Genomic DNA, 17,805 nt, shown 5'->3' on the forward strand with positions numbered 1-17,805 from the left:
TCCCTGTTCATAGTCCATGCATACCAATCACACAGGATGACTAAGAAAACACCTGCTCTGTAGAGAAGTCAAGAGGGAAGAGTCTTTCCATCTAGCTCATTATCAGTTCAAGAGGACAATGGTTCCCAAGCAAATTTATTTTTTACCAGGACTTTTTATTTATTTGTTTGTTTATTTCCACCAAACATAAATAAGACAGGAAGAACCTACTGTCTGGTGCCACAAACAAGAGGCAGAGAATGTTTTACAGCTTCTTAAACCTGTTAAGATAACTTGTAATAGCTGGAAAAGTCATTAGCTTACACACATAATGCCTCCCATAATCACATTCTCTCATCTGGAAATGGCTTCAGTCTAACATCTCTTCCTTAAACTGTTGTTACCTGTGTTATTTTCACTTTCTGCTTTTGCATAAATGCATCTGCTCATCCATTATTTTAATCATATTTCAGAACTGCAATTGTAAGGGTTACAAATCGAAATGTTTAAATCCATTAAAAAGACAAGTCCTTGCTCTTGGGAACAGCTAGTTTTTTGTTACTAGTTACTTAGTTAATTACATAAATCTTGACAGCAATTTTTTCTGAACTGTAGAAAAGAATAATTTTTATTACAGTGATGTATCTCATCAGAGATGGTCAAAACCTTCAGGATTTTGAATTCAGAAAAACACCGATATATTCGAAGTAGTTGGATCCCTGTACTCTGCAACAGAAAGTTGACAGAGCCCTTGCATCATCAATTTCTTTCTCTAAAAATTGTAGAACTTTGTCTCCTAGAGAGCAGTATAAATACGTACTAATTTCATCCAGTTACAATCCAAATTGAAGCCCAGTGTAGCATATGAAACACCACTGACCTTTATTTTTAATTACAACCTCCATTGCATATATGGAGAAAGTTATGCACAAATCAGCTGAGTTTTCTGTTCACAGTGGTGATACATAGCACAGCCGAGAATAAAGGCACACCTCCTGACTATTACATTTAATTTGAATGGAACACAGTGGATCTCCTCCTGACTTCTTTATCTTACTTCACAATACTCAAGTTAAAATTTGGTCAGCTCATCTGTTGTTGAATTTCAGAAACAGGTAAACTTCATAGAATCATAGAATGCTTTGGGATGGAAGGGACACCTAAAGGTCATCTCGTCCATCCCCCCTGCAATTGGCAGGGACACCTACAACTAGAGCAGGTTACTCAGAGCCCCATCCAGCCTGTCCTTGAATGTTTCCAAGGATGGGGCACCTACCACCTCTCTGGGCAACCCGTTCCAGTGTTTCACTACCCTCACTGTAAAAAATTTCTTCCTTATATCCAGTCTGAATCTACCCTCTTTTAGTTTAAAACCATTGCCCCTTGTCTTATCGCTACTGGCCCTGCTAAAAAGTCTGTCCCCATCTTTCTTATAAGCCCCCTTTAAGTACTGAAAGGCTGCAATAAGATCACCCTGCAGCCTTCTCTTCTCCAGGCTGAACAACCCCAGCTCTTTCAGCCTTTCCTCATAGCAGAGGTGTTCCATCCCTCTGATCAATTTTGTGGCCCTCCTCTGGACCCTCTCCAACAGGTCCATGTCCTTCCTGTGCTGAGGACCCCAGAGCTGGATGCAGGACTCCAGGTGGGGTCTCACCAGAGCAGAGTAGAGGGGCAGAATCACCTCCCTCGACCTGCTGGCCACGCTTCTTTTGATGCAGCCCAGGAGACGGTTGGCTTTCTGGGCTGCGAGAGCACATTGCCGGCTCATGTCCAGCTTTTCAGCTATCACTACCAAGTCCTTCTCAGCCGGGCTGCACCCAATCCCTTCATCCCCCAGCCTGTACTGATACCGGGGATTACCCCGACCCAGGTGCAGGACCCTGCACTTGTCCTTGTTGAACCTCATGAGGTTCACACAGGCCCACCTCTCCAGCCTGTCCAGGTCCCTCTGGATGGTGTCCCGTCCCTCAGGCGTGTTGACTGCACCACTCAGCTTAGTGTCATCTGCAAACTTGCTGAGGATGCACTCAATCCTGCTGTCTATGTCATTGATGAAGATATTGAACAGCACTGGCCCCAGAACTTCACATTGCCCAAACCAGAGGTGAATAAGTAACTTCAACTACATAACAGGTCTTACATTTTATTCCTCGGTCATAAAGTAGATGTATTTGTTAAGACATTATTAGCTTGCTGAAAGCTACATGAGCCAATAAATAATACTGACAGAATAGCAAGGAGTCAGTGACAAAATGTTGACCATCCTTATATGACAGCTTTTTAACTATCAGAATGATGTTTGTCATTATCCAAACCACAAGAAACCCTAACTATTACCATAAGTACTTCCAGTAGCAATTCGGTATCAGAATTATTAATAAAAAGTGTTCTGATGTAATATCACTTAGAACATAACAAGAGGAGATTTCTGAATTGTAACAAGATCATTTATACTGCATGTGTACCCAAGATATGCAAAATTAGATTTCAAAAAAATAAGTAGCAGCAAAAATGTACGGGATAGTAGAAAGTTTCTGAAATTCTGCAGAAGGAAAGAGAGTTATTCCTACAACACAGATGGCACTTAACTTCAAAACACACCTTGATAAATTACTAGATTGTTCCAGAATAATATTCAAATCTGTAGTGCTAAAGGACACACTGTCATCTGAAAAGATACACTATAAACACTAGTTCATAGTGCTAAGAAGCAACAGATTCTAATCAGAGAACGGATTACTACTTTTAATATTATTTGTTAAACTGTTAATATTCTTCTGAATGTATTTTGTTTTGTTAACAAAGATCAAATTTCTTTGTAGCATCACTGTTCTCTTGTTAATGATAAAGAGCTAAAATCCAAGAACAGATGCACATTAGGGTCAAGGCATGTGACAACAAGTGTTCCAAGTATGTTGTTGGAGCAGGTAAGGCTCCACTGTGAGGCAAACATGGTGAGATCAGTACGGAGAAGTGGGATGGCACTGATCTCACATATCTGACTTTCTTGAAAATGACCCAGGGAACTGTTCTGTTAAGAGTTTAATTATACACTTCTTACTTAACAGAGTTCACTATCTCCATTCTTAGCAGTTTAACTAACTCGTTAGCTCAAACTTTATGTATGTGAAGTAAAATCCTAGTAAAGACATTTTTACACATTAGCAGATTGTGTTAATTCATACCAGGGAAGCATAAAGCCAAATCACACTTTTTTTTTTTTTTCCAGATGAGTTTTAAATACAAGCAGCAGAAGATATTTTGGCTGTAAGAAAGGCAATTCAGACACTACTCTTGGTCACAGATTCCCAAAAGCATGAAATATAGATATACTTTGCATATATAAAGCCAGTGGAAAAATAAGAGAGTCCTGAATTTCCCTGAGAAGCAGATTAAGAGCTAAAGCACCAAACCTGGAGGTGAGCACATTCAGAAGCCAAGTATTTCTGGAATTATAAGAGCAAGGACTGGTTTAATTTACCTACTTAGCACTTAATGCCATTTTTTAAGATCTATAGAAGCCGCAGTTTGAGTTGTCCCTTGTTTGTGCCTGCACTTTCATACAGCTGCAATGTCTGCCTGTTCCTCTCTAATAAATTTGAACTTGTTTATTAACTTCAGTCAGAGATGAAAATTCACAGATATTGAGCTCTTACTTACAAGTGAAGTGTAGGGTCTGGGTAGAAAAGAGATTCAAATTAGCATCCTCACTGAGGGAAAGACTGCAGAACATGTTCAGAAGTGTCTAGTTTGGGCTGGTCTAAGCATCAGCATTATCTAGATAATAGCATGTATCTAGATGAAAGCTATTCTCTCTACCTCTTGCCCAGGTGGTAACCGTAGACATATAAGAGAGACACGGATGAAATGGCAAAGGAGGCTTACGCAAGACAGTTGCTACATTAAACTTCAGTATCAGTGACGTTATAAGAAAAACAGATAATTATTTAAGAACAGTTAAGTCTTAGTGTGAAGAATGTCTCTCTAGGCTGTTTATACTTTCCTTAACACTCTTCTAAGTAAGGTTTCTTATTTCCCCTGGAAACAGGAGTATGCATGTCAACAATCTATAAGCTCATGCCACGGATATCAAGTTAAGTTACATTGAAACCATAAGCTAAATAGGTTAAATCCTTATAACTCATACAGAGCACTCAAATGGGTACATTTAAAAGAAGGGTAAAGTGAAATCTATATTTATCTGTAAAAAGAAACAGGATTCATTGTATTTTCATGTTGAATATTAAATCTGAAGATATTTCGAACCAAACTTTGAAGAGCCAAGTTGTATTAAAAAAAAAAAAAAAAAAAAGGCTTCTAATTTTACTCACCTTGCAAATAATCATGGCAAGTGGAACCTTAATCTATACAGTTCTCAGCATTCACTTCTGCCCTTGGATACCTAGGACAATTAAAATAAGCTTTCAGTATTTTGCAGCTCACCTTTCAATAGGCTACTTTTCAATCAAGAAAATAATTAAGTTACTTTAATGACATTAAGTGATCTTCCAAAATGTCAAGTTATGCAGAATATAAGCATCTTAATAGTCTATGTGCACTGGAAATAGCAAGAGTCATGTCATATCACTAAAATCATAAAGCTTACAATAATTTCAAATAGTCGTTGATAGGTGAAGACTGCTTGCGGCCAAAAGAATCAATGGAAGAAAAATTGTAAGAAAATACAGAATAACAGCTATCAAACAACCCCAGCACAAGTTTTAGCCATCTATCACATACTACTACTTTTGACATAACGGACACCAACAAGAATTTGCAAAGATTTACTGATATATACAGGCAGATTAGTTTACTTGGTAACTATTTATGATAACGCTTGTCATGGTTTAACCCCAGTCAGCAACTAAGCACCACACAGCCACTCACTCCCTCCCCCCCAGCCCCAGTGAGATGGGGGGAGAGAATTGGAAGGTTAAAGTGAAAAAACTCGTGGGTTGAGATAAGAACAGTTTAATAATTGAAGTAAAATAAAATAGAATAGTAGTAATAGTAGTAGTAATAATAATGATAATAAAATAATAATACAATAATAATATACAAAGCAAGTGATACACTATACAATTGCTCACCACCCACTGACTGATGTCCAGCTCGTCCCTGAGCAGTGATCACTGCCCCTCGGCCAACTCCCCCAGTTTATATACTGAGCATGACATCGTATGGTATGGAATAGCCCTTTGGCCACTGTGGGTCAGCTGTTCCGGCTGTGCCCCCTCCCAGCTTCTCACTGGCAGGGCGGGGGAAGTTGAAAAGTCCTTGGCTAGTGTAAACACTACTTAGCAACAACTAAAACACCAGTGTTATCAACATTATTCTCATACTAAATCCAAAACACAGCACTATACCAGCTACTAGGAAGAAAATTAACTCTATCCCTGCTGAAACCAGAACCTGTTGTAAGTTACATTAAAAAATGTAATTTCCAATTGCTTGCAGTACTCTGAAGTCTAATAATTTGCAGAATTAAAAACAAGAATAGTGGTCATGTGGCCATTTAATGGGTAGCTTTAAATATAATTAAAAACAAACATTGTCAGACACTTGTACTGTTATTAGCCTGTTGCTCAGTTTTCCTGAGTTAAAACGAATGGCGGTGTAAATTAGTAACACTCCATATCACAAACCATAATCCATTTGATTTGTTTGAAATTCTATCAAAGTTTGTTTGAAAGGCTAAGTTTAATGATTCTTTGACAAATGTAATCCAAGTTGGAAGTTTATACTAACAGGAGGCTTGAAAAGCCTGCCAAGTTTTGTACGAGTACTTTATTAAATTCTTCTTTTAAATAAGCCTCTATGCCTGTGAACTTGTCAGTAGACATATGTTACGTTACCTTTTGTAACTTCCTCTGCCTCGCAATACAAGAATTATAATTTCAAAACAAATACAGAGATATATAGCATGACACAACAGAGGCTCATCCCCCGAACTCCTTTTAATGAGAATTCTAGCTCTTTCAGTCATGGTATACAGCCCAACAGCATCCTAGTCTCAGTTTTCACCTGCAGCACCATGCATAGCAAAGGATAATTTATTCAGGTCCTTTCTATCTAAGTGGAAATGCCACATTCTACCTTCAACAGGACAAAGCCCCTGACATTCTAAAGGAGGTTACTTAAATACTGTTTGGAACAAACATGTTTGCTGGGCAATAGGAACATCACACAGCAACGCTGCAGTACTTGTTTAAGGCTTCCAGTCCATCTATGGAAGAGGTCCAAAGAAGAATAAGCACCCAGAGCAGTTGCAACTTCGTGTTATATGAAAAGTTATAAACATTACTGACTTTCGATGTTATTCCAAAGGTGCCTATTTGCACATAACACATAGGTCAAAACAACAGCAATGGAGACTGAGCATGAAACTGCTGCAGAAGTGAAGCTAAATATTATTGAGCAGGTAATGGATAAGCATAAGCTGGTAGCCCAGAAGTTGTTTTTCAAGTAACTGTGTAACAGGCATGAACATGAAAGGGTCTTTGTCTCCTGCAGAACCATTCTCTAGTGTAAAGCCTCTCAGCACAATTCAGGTTCTGCCCAACACCAAAAAAGAAAAGGTTCTTGCACAGGATTGCTCTGATGTCCTGCAGGACCAAATGTCTACATGAGAGGGTGATTTAAACAAGACCCAAGCATACATTTGTTAAGAAATTGGTTTTATCATAATTGTAATGGCACAGTTAACACTTTATTCCAGAGCAAAAAGATTCCCTTAGTAGCATCAAGAAAGTAGTTTATGACTATAACACTTCTTCCCTGATAGAGGTGCACTTTTTGGCAAAGGATATTATTCTCCTAGACTGAGTGCAAGAACATGGGCATTTCCTTCTATTTTCCTATTAGCCCATGGTGGGGGGGAATTGTGCAAAGTTTACCATGTTTTACGGACAATAGAGTTACTAAGTGCCTAACAATGCTGTTTCCATAAACATCATTGCACAAATTCTCTATGACTTACATAACATACAACAAAATATTCCTTTTGAATCCACATAGAGTTTCGTGCAACACATTTCTAAACATTTTAAAAAGTGAGGGGAAAATAAGCAGGATTTTAAAGAAAGGAAACAAAATTGGTAAGTTAGTGGTTTTCCTCTGCAAAAAAAAAAAACCACAACTCCCGTGTGTATGTTTAATACAGAGCAGATGTACTGGACATATGGAAGTCACCAAAAAAAAAGAAAAAAATCAGTTTAGCTAAGATATGCAGTAATGTGTTCTACATTTGAGATTTTCCAAGTCTTAAACTAGTTTTCTAAGACAGCTCCAGTAAAAGAAACTGCCACATACCAAGCTACTTAAGAACATACGATCGTTCATGGAGCAAGAGCAATGGCCCTGCTATAGATGAAGCGCTGGGTTGACCGCAAACCAGGATTTGATTTCTGATCCTCCGCAGACTCCTGGCGTTACCCCAGATAAATTAATCCCTTCACCCCTCAGGGCAGCTTCCCCGCTGCAGACGCAAGTAATCTCTATTTCCACAGGTTTTCAGCACACTGGGGTTCAAACCAGCGAGCAGAGCCGTCCCCGGCCAACACATGAGCCACGTTCGAGGGCCGGCCGCTGCCGCGGCCCCTCCACGGCGGAGCTCCCGGCCGCGGCCCCTCGCCGCCTCCTCCCCGGCCCGGCGGACCCGCCTCCGGGGCCGCTCGCCGCGGGAGATTTCTCGGCTCGAGACGGGGCGCCAGCGTACTCAGGCAGCACTTGACCCGAGGAAGGAAAAGCCGTAGCGAGCGGAGCAGCACCGCCGGATCCCGGCCCTTCAGCCCGGAGAGCGGCGACAGGCAGGGCAGAGCCGAGCCGAGCCGAGCCCCGGAGAAGGGCGAAACTTGCTCTGCAGCGGGCAGGAGCAGCTGCCAGCTCCGCACCGGCGGGGCGGGGCGGGGCGGGGCAGGGCATCGCACCCCACCCCACCCCCGGCTCTGCCCAGCCAAGGGACACGGATGCCTACAGGGGAACGAGAAGGGGAGCGGCGAGGAGCCCCGCTCCGCCCGTCCTTCCTGCGCCTGCCGGAGCTCCCGCCGGCCGGTCCCCGCTCTCCTCCTCGCTTTGCCGGTGAGTGAATGAGGCCCGCGGCGGCAGGGGGCGGGCGGGTAAGGGGGAGAGGGAGAGAGCTGGGGCAAGGGGAGAGCGGCGGCACCCTCGCCTTGGGGCGGCAGGGGAGCGCTTGGAGGAGCGCTGAGAGGCGGCCGGAGGGCTCATGACAGCGATAGAGCTGAGCACAGGGAGGAGGACTGGAGGAGAAAAAAAGGAAAACAAGAACAAAACAACCCACCAACACGCTTCATTTTAAACAACTCTTCCTAAGCGTTAATTAATGACACTTCTCAGAAGTTGGCTGCTCCTTATCCCACTCATCCTAGCTAATAGCTGGCAGCAGCGTCTTCGCCCTCAGCGCAGCCCGGAGCGGCAGAGGGGACCGCGGGGTCAGCGCGGAGCAAACGGCCGCTCATACGAGCACACATAATTAGGCTCTATGCATCCAAGTCGCACAAAGCTGATCACGTTTTTCGCGAGGAAAAAATAAAAAAGGTGCAGCAATACAATATAACAAGCTCAGCCAGCTTTCTTGCCCAGAAGACGCTTGTGCCAGATGCAGACCCGCCAGCGGCAAAGGGCGCTGCTGCAGGGCTCCGAGCCGCTACGCGCCAGCAAGGGAGAGAGCATGAAGATGATGTTCAGATGGGGGGAAGGAAGGAGAGGGGAACAGATGGATAAAGTCCAGGTTCTCCATTATACTTAATGGTCACACTGGCTACTTGAATGAAGAAGGTTAGGGTGAGTTTCTGTCTACTCGCAAAATATTTATGCCCTTATTTTAAGCATCTTTCTTTTGACAAATAGTAAGTATCCATGAAAGAAGAGATAGCTGAGAAAAGGAAGGAGGGAGGGGTTCTTTCCCTGTTTTAAGGAAGAAATAGCGAGTTGGCTGAAGAAAGAGGAAGATTTGCCTGAATGTTAACGCACATTCATTTCTGAAGAGAATTGTACGTTTGCAGGTGGGGAAAAATCCTAGTTGCATTAGTTTCCATAAAGATCTTGTGGCATTTCTCATATAAATAAAAGTCCACCACATCCGGAGGGGGGACAATGGGAGCGGGGTGTATAGTAGGGACATAACCTGCTCTAAACATATACCATGGGCAATTCTTGATGTAGCCTTCCCAGCCTTTCCTTTATAGACACCAAGCAAGAATGATGGACAGGAATCAGGCTTCTTGGATAAGCTGCTTCTGAACTGTTTACTTGCAGGGCGCCAGGCTCTCTAGCTTTTAAAGGACCTTGTGCTCCACCAATTCATCTTAGCCAGCTGTTTAATTCAACAAGCAACATTAAAACTGCCTGGAGAAAGGTTGGAGGTTGTTTAAGTCAGATATAGATAGATAGATAGATATAAAAAAAGGGAAGACTTTAGACATTCAATATGTTATTGCTAAAGTATGAAGGAACTCATCACATTACTACAGTAAGGTTACCAGATGTTTAAGGAGACTGATAGTTCAATATATATTCCAAATTAGAGACAAAAAAAAAGTTTTGTACATTAACATACCTAAGTGAGCTGAAACTGAACCTTTCAGTAATGGAGTTTACTTTTATTAACAGTACAAGGAGACAGTAAGTCCTCACATCCCCTAGGATTTCTAAATTTGTGCATTTTTGTGATGAAGTCTTTCTTATAGCTTAAAAGCATCAAAAGTTCACTTGGGTTGAAATTCAAGTTCATTTTGGTAAATCCCCAAAGAAATTTCATATTGATCAGCACTTCAGTAGCTTTTGGGGGGTGGGGGGGGGAAGATGATTCACAGTGTTCGTCTGATTTTCTTTGACCTTAAAGGGTTCAATCTGTTTTATAAAATGTTAAAAACACTACTCCGTGGTCTTTTCTTTTTTTTTTTTTTTAAATAGATCCTAGCAAAATATTAGGAAGACATTTCCTATTATGAATTGCAATATAAGTATGATCATGAACTAGTTTGTGCTTATCCTGACCAGACACTAACTCTGGGGCAAGGGAAGTTCTAAGATTTTTCCTTCTTTTGAAGAATAGCAACATTGGAATCTTCAATATCTACACTAAGAGCTAGAGAAAAGAGAGAACATCTTGAAGGATGTGAATCTGAACTTGAGAAATCCATCTTTCTTGAAGCTAAATGACTTTTGTTGTAAAACAGTAAGTTTATTCCACAACTAACATTTCCTCAGAATTCAGAGAAGTTATTCAGAGAAGTTATTCATAGATGGGTTCATCAGGCTTCACAAGTGGTTAACTTATTCTCTACCAGACAATGAAGCTTTCTTTATCCAAATTCAGTTCTTTCTGTTGGAAACCATTAAACTGCATAGCAAATAGTAAATAGTATTGGGGTACGTAACTGTATTGGGTGTGGCTGAAATGGAGTTAGTTTTCCCCACAGCAGCCCTCATAGTGCTGTGCTTTGTATTGGTAGCTAGAAAGGTGTTGGTAACACACCAGTGTTTTGGCTACTGCTGAGCAGTGCTTATGCAGCATTAGGGCTGTCTCTCCAACATTCCCCCCTCACCAGTAAGCTGGAGGTGGGCAAGGTCTTGGGAGGGGAGATAGCCAGGACAGCCAATCCAAACTGTTCAAAGGGATATTCCATGCCATAAGATGTCTGTTCAGCAATAAAAGCTAAGAGAAAGGAGGAGGAGGAAGGGGTTGTCTTCCAGAGCAACTGCTACATGTACTGAAGCCCTATTTCCCAGGAAGTGGCTGCACATTGCCTGCTGATGGGAAGTACAGAATAAATCTTCTGTTTTCCCTTGCTTCTGCACGCAGCTTTTGCTTTTATTAAACTGCCTTTATCTTGACCCACAAGTTTTTTCCATCTTATTTTCTCCGCCCCCTCATCCCACTGAGGAGGGGAGTGACAGAGCAGCTTTGGTGGGCACCTGGTGTCCAGCCAAGGTCAACCCACCACAGTCCTTTTTGGTGCCCAACGCGGGGCTCGAGACAACGGCAGTTTTGTATTAAGTGTGCTATAGCTATAGTAGTTATTAAGTGGCAGGCTCCTGTGCAGGTTACAGAGTTTGTTGGCTGCACTGTATCTCTTTATTTTGCTGAGCTTGGGAACATGTTAATACAAATAATGGCTGTGTGCTTTGCCCTGGCATTGATGGCCTTGCTGTGCTGGGGGAGCTATCCTGTGGAGAGGATGAGGGAATACATCTCCCTCTTCCTACCTGGGATTGATGTGGATGGTTTTGTTATGTAGGTTCCCAAGATCCTTGTTCACTCTTACATGAGATATTTAATACAAAATAATTAACACTGACTGCATGGTATGGGGTTTGTGGAATCTGGTGTCATCCTGGTGTAAGAGAAGACAACTTTTGGGTGAGGCGATATTGAAACGTGCCCTGAGGTGGCCGGTCCCTGCATGGCAGGGTGTGTGGAAGGATTTGGGCAGGTTGCTGGGATGGATATCACCTCCCATAACCTGGGACTTTACACCTAAACAGGCAAGCAACTGTGGCAAATTAACATGCCACCTGATAAAAAGGCACCTTGCCTACCTCAATGAAAACCAGCAGCTTCTAGCACTGTACTGGGGCCTGGCCTGTGCCTATCAAGGCACAGCTCAGTACTCTCAGAGGACTGTGGTTGAGGCAGGGACCCAAACAACAACTACAGTAATTGCCCCAGTAGTGAAAAAGAAACAGTGGACAAGGAAAACAAGGGGTCCATATCATCAATTAGTAAGGGAGGAGGAAGAAGAGGAAAGGTTTGATTAAGAAGCCGGTCTTTCAACAAAGAAATTGGAGGAAGGATTGAGAGAATTCAGACAGGAAGTGGAAACTACCCCGTCCCTGACCTCACCAGAACTTGGAGACATGCAGAAAGATTACAGCCGCCAGCCAGGTGAGCAGATTGCTACCTGGCTGCTCTGATGCTGGGATAACAGGGCCAACAGTCAGCAACTGGAAGGTAAGGAAGCCCAACAGCTGGGATCCCTTGCTAGAAACTGGGGAACTGAGAGAGGAATTGGAAAAGAGGCAGCAATTTGCAGTCTCTGGAGACGGCTCCTCTCAAGTGTGAGGGCAAGATATCCATTCAAGGAGGATCTCGTGAACTCCCCAGGAAAGCAGACTAAGGCATCCAGTACCTGAAATAATTAGCGGAGCTGCAAGTCATCTACAGTAATCTAGACAATGATGAGGTCTCCAAAGATCCAGAGCATGTCCTGTGCACACAGGCCACGTGGGGGAAGGTGATTCAAAGCACCCCAGTGTCATATGCTAGCAGCTTGGCAGCGATGTATTGCCTGGATATGGATACATCAACTGTGGAGAGAGTGTCTTCTGGGCTCCAAAATTTTGAGAAAAATCTCTGTACCTCCTCATCCCTATGGGCCAATGCCTCAGCTGTCAGGGGCACCCCAAGAAATCAGTCCCCTCCTGCACCAGTCAGAGGGAAAGGGAGCCCCAGGCATATGCTGTGTGGCATGCTCTGGTTCCTCTTGCATGACCAGGGTGAGGACATGAAGAAGTGGGATGGTGAATCCACCTTTAAGCTGGAAGCCCATGTACACAAACTGAGAGGGAAGACAGCTGTTAAGAAGTGGCCACCCAAGGCGGCTGTTAGCTTAGTTGACAAGAAGGCAATCAGCAATCTCCCAGACATCGAAGAACTGAGATCACCTCCGTTGATCCTGGTGAGGGGACTTCTGGTCTGGCACTGAAAGGGTCAGACAGTGAATACTCTGACCAGGAACAGGAATAGAGGGTCGCTGCCTTCAGCCAGGAGGAAGAAAGAGATGACCAGCTATACTGAACTGTGTGAATTCAATGGCCTGGCACATCAGACCCACAGAAGTGTAAGGCTTTGGTAGATACTAGTGCACAGTATACGCTGGTGCCATCAGGGCACAGAATCCATCTGGATCTCTGGAGTGACAGGGGGATGCCAAGAATTGTCTGTATTGGAGGCTGAGGTGAGCTTAACAGGGGACAAGGAGGAAAAGCACTCCATTGTGACTGGCCCAGAGGCCCCTTGTATCCTTGGCATAGACTACCTCAGGAGAGGGTACTTCAAGGACCCAAAAGGGCTTTTGGTGTAGCCACTGCAAACACAAGATCAAACAGCTATCTACCCAGCTTGGCCTCTTGGAAGATCCCTTCATTGTGGGATTGCTACGAGTTGAAAAACAGCAGGTGCCAATTGCTACCAGGACAGTGCACCGGCAGCAGTATCGCACAAACCAAGACTCCCTGGCCCTCACCCGTGAGCTGATTCATCAACTGGAGAGCCAAGGAGCAATCAGCAAGACTCACTCACCTTTTAATAGTCCCATATGGCCAGTGCAAAAGTCTGACGGAGGGTGGAGGTTAACAGTAGACTATTGTGGCCTGAACAAAATGATGCCACCACTGAGTGCTGCTGTACCAGATATGTTAGAGCTCCAATGTGAACTGGAGTCAAGGGCAGCCAAGTGGTATGCTACAATTGACGGCACATTTTTTTCCAGTTCCTTTGGCAGCAGAGTGCAGGCCACGGTTTGCTTTCACGTGGAGGGGCATCCAATACATCTGGAACTGACTGCCCCAGGGGTAGAAGCACAGCCCTACCATTTGTCATAGACTAATCCAAACTGCACTGGAAAAGGGTGATGCCCCTGAACATCCGCAATATATTGACAACATCTTTGTGCAGGGCAACAAGACAGAAAAAGTGTTTGAGAAGGGAAAAAGCGTAATTCATATTCTTCTGAAAGCTGGTTTCACCCTAAAAAAAAAAAAAATGCAAGGTCAAGGGACCTGCACAGGAGATTCAGTTCTTGGGAACAAGATGGCAGGATGGACACAGTCATGTGCCTATGGATGTGGTCAACAAGATAGCAACTATGTCTCCGCCAGCTAACAAGAAGGAAACGCAAACTTTCCTAGGCTTTGTGGGATTCTGGAGAATGCATATTCTAGGTTATAGTCAGCTTGTGAGCCCTCTCTATCGAGTAACCCAGAAGAACTATTTTGAGTGGGGCGTTGAGCAATAACAAGCCTTTGAGCATATAAAAGAGGAAATAGCTCATGCAGTAGCTCTTGGGCCTGTCCAGACAGGACCAGCTGTGCAAAATGTACTCTACACTGCATCTGGGGAGCAGTCTCACCTGGAGCCTCTGGTAGAAAACATCAGGAGAAACCCAAGGTCGACCATTAGGGTTTTGGAGCTGGAGGTACTGAGGATCAGAAGCCTACGACACCCCAACTGAAGAAGAGATACTAGCAGCATATGAGGGGGTTTGAGCCACTTCAGAAGTTGTTGGTAGAGAAGCATATCTCCTCTTGGCACTGCAATTGCCCATGCTACACTGCATGTTCAAAGGAAACATCCCCTCTACGCATCATGCAACCAGTGCTACGTGGAGTAAGTGGGTAGCATTGATCACACAATGAACTCTACTAGGGAAACCCAACCACCCAGGCATCCTGAAAGAGATCATGCACTGGCCAGAAGGCAGAGATTTTGGAGCATCGCCTGGGGAGGTGGCTCATGCCCAAGAGGCGCCACCATATAATGAGTTACCAGAAGATGAAAGGCATTATGCTTTGTTTACTGTTGGATCCTGTCATGTGGTAGGAAACCATCAGAGGTGGAAAGCTGCCGCGTGGAGTCCCACACGACAAGTCATTGAAGCCACTGAAGGAGAAGGTGAGTCAAGTCAGTTTGCAGATGTGAAAGCCATCCAACTAGCCCTAGAGATTGCTGAACAAGAAAAGTGGCTGGTACTCTATCTCTGTACTGACTTCTGGATGGTGGCTAATGCCATCTGGGGGTGGCTACAGCAGTGGAAGAGCAGCAATTGGCAGGACATCACCACCTGAGTAGAAAACATGGCTCTAAAGGTACATCATGTAGATGCTTACATGCCCAAAAGCCATGCCACTGAAGAACATTAAAACAATGAACAGGTAGACAAGGCTGTCAAAATTGAAGTAGCTCAGGTGGACCTGGACTGGGAGTGTAAGGGTGAGCTATTTGTAGCTCAATGGGCCCACGAAACATTGGGACATCTAGGGAGAAATGCAACATGGGCAGTGGCTGGGTTTTCAATATGGTGAGGCCTGGCAAATTGACTATATTGCACCACTGCCACAAACACACCAAGGCAAGCGCTACATACTCACCACAGTGGAAGCAACTACTGGTTGGCTAGAAACATGCCCTGTAAACCATGCCACTGCCTGAAACACCGTCTTAGGCCTTGAAAGGCAAATTTTGTGGCAACATGGTACCCCAGAAATAATTGAATCAGACAATGGGACTCAATTTCCGAAATAACCTCAAACTCCTGGGCAAATAAACATGGCATTGAGTGGGTGTATCACCCGCAAGCCTCTGGAAAGATTGAGAGATATAATGGACTGTTAAAGACTGTGTTGAGAGTGTTGGGCAATGGAGCATGGAAGCACTGGGATACAAATTTAACAGAAGCCACTTGGCTGGTTAACACCAGAGGATCTGCTAACCGTCCCGGTCCTGCCCAGTCAGAACCCCTACATACTGTGGGAGGAGATAAGGTCGCCGTAGTGCACATAGGGAAGTGTCTGGGGAAGGCAATGTGGATTGCTCCTCCCATGGGAAAAGGCAAACCCATTCACGCGATTGTATTCGCTCAAGGACCTGGGCGCACTTGGTGGGTAACGCGGAAGGATGGGGAGACATGGTGTGTGCCTCAAGGAGATTTAACCTTCAGGGAAAAATAATCTGTGATGTGAGTTGTATGCTGTAGGAAGTAATGCAGCAGCAATGACCTGAACTGACGAAGAGTGAGTTTCACAAGGAACCAGATGGGTGCAATGATAACCCAAACCAAGCTGGTATTGGTGCCCAACAACTGAAAATACTGCTTTTCTTGTCCTGAGTGCCCATCTTGACAGATGGGGCCCAAGTCATAGCCTGTTCTTATGAACATCTAGAGGAGTGGAGGAAGCCCATGGAATGGGGGAGTAATATCTGTTAAAGGATAGGGGATAGTAGTTAATGAGAATGTATAAATCCGTATGTTGGGTATAAAGATGGTTTAAGTATATAGTTTCAGTGTTGGTAAGAAGGGGTTTCAGTAATGAGAATTAAATACAATGGGATGGTCAGTAGATAGATATGTGTGTGTGTGTATTAAATTATGTGGGACCTGAGCATGATGCAAATGGTACGGAATAAGGGGTGGAGATTGTATTGAGTGTAGCTGAGATGGAGTTAATTTTCCCCATAGCAGCCCTCATAGTGCTGTGCTTTAGTATTGGTAGCTAGAAAGGTGTTGATAACACACCAGTGTTTTGGCTACTGCTGAACAGTGCTTGTGCGGCATCAAGGCTGTCTCTGTAATATTCCCCCCTCACCAGTAGGCTCTGGGGTAGGCAAGATCTTGGGAGACAACATAGCCAGCACAGCTGATCCAAACTGATCAAAGGGATATTCCATACCATAAGATGTCTGTTCAGCAATAAAAGCTAAGAAAAAGGAGAAGGGGAGAGGCATTTATTATTATCACATTTGTCTTCCAGAGCAACCGCTACGCGTACTGAAGCCCTAATTTCTAGGAATTGGCTGGACATCGCCTACTGATGGGAAGTAAAGAATAAATCTTTTGTTTTCTTTTGCTTCCACGCGTGGCCTTTGTTTTTGCTTTATTAAACTGCCTTTATCTTGACCCACGAGTTTTTTCCATCTTATTTTCTCCCCCCCTCATCCTGCTGAGGAGGGGAGTGATAGAGCGGCTTTGGTGGGCACCTGGTGTCCACAGCAACCTCAAGATTTAAAGGACTAACAACTCTTGTTTACATACATTATTTTTTGGCTAGTGATTCTCCAGTAGTGACTCACCAAGTCACTTGGAGAGAAACAGACAGATCTCGATACTTGAATGACTGGTTGAGTTACATTTTAAAAAGTTAACTGTATTTCTGATGCAGAAAAATTAAAACCAGCTAAGTTTTACAGTTTGTCAAAGGTTGGAGTAAGTAGTAACACAAGGTGGAATCCAAAAAACTCTAAAGATTTTTTGCTGTCACTGTATGAACGATGTCCTGTTTTAGTGAGTTGGATTAATGGATTCCAATAACAGAATAGATCACACGTGAAAAGGCACCACTGTGGGTACTCAGCTTTAAAGGCACCATAACACTGGAAAATTCCCCTCATTTATAGGAGATTTTACAGCTAGTGGTTTTGTTTACTACATGAAAGCACAAAGGAGTTTTCATCTATTACAACAGTTATTTAATAGGTCTAACACTTATAGCAAAAGTCTCTTCTTACAGATAGGTAATGGAGTAGAGAAGATAAGACTTCTCCAGAACTGCATTACTTAATGACAACAGCACTTAAATACTGGTTTGTTAAGAGATCCCTTTGATAACGAACTAGGTGATGCTGATGATGTTTAAGCTAGCAGGGAGAATTAATACCATATATGGAAGCTTTAGGATTCTAGTCATAACAGGTTTTTCCCCCAAACTCTGGGCAAAAATAATCCATATATGGGAAATACTACCACAGGAACAAGACTGGGTTTTTTTTGGTGGAATAACTGACATTTAGTACAACTTAAACCAGAAAGCTCAGCCACTGGAAGAAGAGTTTAATAGAAGTCTGAGCTTACATTTTGAAGGCCAGAACATTCTTTGGAATGTGTCCATATTCTGTTAGCTCTTTTGGTTTTATTGCTCATGAAATATAGACCCAGTGTTAAAGAGAGTTGTTAAAAAATGCCAGCCAGAGGGAAAAAAAAAGGCTATATCTATCTTGTGATAATTTCAGGTTAAGACAACTTAAACTTC

At 43.4% G+C, this 17,805-nt stretch overlaps 1 long non-coding RNA gene across 1 annotated transcript in view; it reads right to left on the reverse strand.

Moving 5' to 3' along the window:
• Window positions 1-17,805, reverse strand: part of LOC148050176 (uncharacterized) — a 53,051-nt gene that overhangs the window by 29,620 nt on the left and 5,626 nt on the right. Inside the window, exon 2 of the long non-coding RNA XR_015701362.1 lies at window positions 4,311-4,381. This is a non-coding gene — a long non-coding RNA (uncharacterized LOC148050176). The remainder of the gene's footprint in view (window positions 1-4,310; window positions 4,382-17,805) is intronic.

The sequence above is a fragment of the Nipponia nippon genome, unplaced genomic scaffold, assembly GCF_047370975.1.
Source record: "Nipponia nippon isolate SJK-2023a ecotype South Korea unplaced genomic scaffold, ASM4737097v1 scaffold_9, whole genome shotgun sequence".
NCBI lineage: Eukaryota > Metazoa > Chordata > Aves > Pelecaniformes > Threskiornithidae > Nipponia > Nipponia nippon.